The sequence below is a fragment of the Penaeus vannamei genome, chromosome 9 (genome assembly GCF_042767895.1).
Source record: "Penaeus vannamei isolate JL-2024 chromosome 9, ASM4276789v1, whole genome shotgun sequence".
Taxonomy (NCBI): Eukaryota; Metazoa; Arthropoda; class Malacostraca; order Decapoda; family Penaeidae; genus Penaeus; species Penaeus vannamei.
The window spans coordinates 35,438,385-35,440,884 of record NC_091557.1 but is presented as its reverse complement, the minus strand read 5'-3'; the positions used below and the strand labels follow the sequence as shown (position 1 = coordinate 35,440,884).

The 2,500-nt window shown below is 32.4% G+C and overlaps 1 protein-coding gene across 1 annotated transcript in view; it reads right to left on the bottom strand.

Moving 5' to 3' along the window:
* LOC113818180 (uncharacterized) overlaps nt 1-2,475 on the bottom strand; it is a 22,648-nt gene extending 20,173 nt beyond the window's left edge. Inside the window, exon 1 of the mRNA XM_070125638.1 lies at nt 2,046-2,475. The gene's annotated coding sequence lies outside the window, so the exon portion shown is untranslated. The remainder of the gene's footprint in view (nt 1-2,045) is intronic.
* Nucleotides 2,476-2,500: the final 25 nt, after the last annotated feature.

Sequence of the window (2,500 nt, the reverse complement as noted above, 5' to 3'; positions counted from 1 at the left end):
ATGATGATGATGATTGCATGATGATAAAAAATGGTAATACATGATAATACCAATGAATACTGTTCCTTCGACGATTAAAAAACAAGAAAATGTCCTTGAAAATGACAAGAAGGAAGGCAATAATGATGATAATGATAATAACAGCGATAATAACTCCAACCTTGAAAAACGGCGTTAATTCCCAGGCAAAGAAACAAAAACAAAAACAAAAAAATACCACAACAAAGACCCATTTTTTCGAGAGCACAATAAAACAAAGGCCATTTTGCCTTTTTTTTTTTTTTTTTTTTTTTTTTTTTTACTTAGCTCAGACCATAAGAAAGGCGGGGGGGGGGGGGTAAGAGGAGAGAGGAGAGACGGAGGAGAAAGAGGGAAAGGAGAAGGAGGAGAAGATGACTGGAGGAAGGAGGAAGACAGGAAAGAGATGAGGATAGGACGACGGAAGAAGAAGAGGCAGGATGGAGGAAAAGAAGTGGAAGAAGAAGAAAGAGAAGGGAAAGGGGAAAAGGGAAGCAGGGGGAAGATCAGTAAAGGGGAAGAACTGAAAAGGGAGGGATGAAGCTGGTGAAAGAATAAGAGCAAAAGTAAAGATGGAAACAATCCCAAAACGTAATAATAAGAATAACAATAACAATAATAATAATAATAACAATAATAGCAAAACATTAATAATATCAACGATAATAACAATAATGACAATAATATTTATAATATTTATACAATAATGACAATAATATTTATAATATTTATACAATAATGACAATATTTATAATATTTATACAATAATGACTATAATATTTATATTTATACAATAATGACAATAATATTTATAATATTTATACAATAATGACAATAATATTTATAATATTTATACAATAATGACAATAATATTTATAAAATTTATACAATAGTGACAATAATATTTATAATAACAGTAATAAAGTTAATAACATCACGTCCAAAAGCATTATTAAAGTGTAATGTATTTTTCTTTTTCTTTTTTACTTTTATTTTCTTTTTTCTTTTAAAGATAAAAGTAAAAGTTAGTTTCCGTGTCATGACGAGACAAACCCACTCAGTCGGCAACACCGCCTTGGGGGAGCTGAACCCAAAAGGTATTAGTGATTTATTTTTTTTTTTTTTATTCATTAATCTTTGTTATAATTATTATCATCTTCGCCACCCCCATTATAATCATTATTCTCATCGGCGTCATCATTATCCTTATATTAATATTATTATCATTGTTACTTTGCTATTATCTACAATTATTGGTATTTTTGTATTTTCATTTACTTTCATTTCTTGTTATCTGTTAATTTTCTCTCCTTCACATCTTGTATTTTTGGTATTTTCTATCATTCTCTTTTCGCTTTCCTATATTTTTTTTCACATTTATTATCGTTTTTTCATTATCTTGTCTTCTTTCTGTTTCTCCCCTTTTTTTTTTACTTTCCACATTCTCCTTTCTTTATTCTTCACCATTCAGTTAAGATGATCACTTTCTTATATTTTTCTTCCTTACACACTTTCCATCATATTTTTTCCATTTTCTTCCATTCACTACTTCCCTCTTTTGTATTTTTATTTCCACTCGTCTTCCCACACAATTTCTTTTATATATTCATCTATTTTTCTTTTCTGGATCATTTTTCTTTCTCTTTATCCTCTACTTGGGTCTAGTAAGTCATTCGTGAACATACGAGAATATGCATAGCCTTTGAATACAAAAATAAACCTCTTCATATCATCAATTCATCATTATTTAACTACACTTTTCTTCTTTCTTCATGGGTAATTTTTACTGTTTATTTTAATCATTTATATTTTTTTTCATTATTACATAATCATTGTAATTGTTACCATAATCTCTTTATAATTTATTCTCTCTGCAATACCATATAACACGCCCGCACACACACACACACACACACACACACACACACACACACACACACACACACACACACACACACACACACACACACAATATCCGGGGAAACGCGTGTGGGAGGAAACGCTAAATAACTTTAAGGAACTCTCACCTTTAAAACTCACATGAGATCCTCTTGGTTAATTCCGTCAAAGTCCTTCTTCTCACACTCCAAATGCATCTTCGCCTGTGGTCGTCACATGGTCGTGTTTCGGTACATGATCAAAGAACACTTTTCGAATCAATTTATCACTTGTTATTCACAGAGGACAGGTGTGAACGTAAGACGCAACCTGTGGGCCCGTTCTTCACACACCTTCCCAACACACTGAGATCACTTTCACTCCTTTTCCATATCACGGGTGGAAAGCCTATGTTCTTCGGTGTTTCTGCTCATTGTTCGTTACATCATCTTGTTTTCCGTTGGTCCAGCCACTTGTTTACTGCTTTGGACGCGTCCTTTGAGGTCTTTTACTACTTTCTTGTGAACTAACGTTGAATGCAATTGAAAGACTGGCATGTGTTCAGTGTAACAAGAAATGGCATTGAAGTCACTCTCTTCGGCAC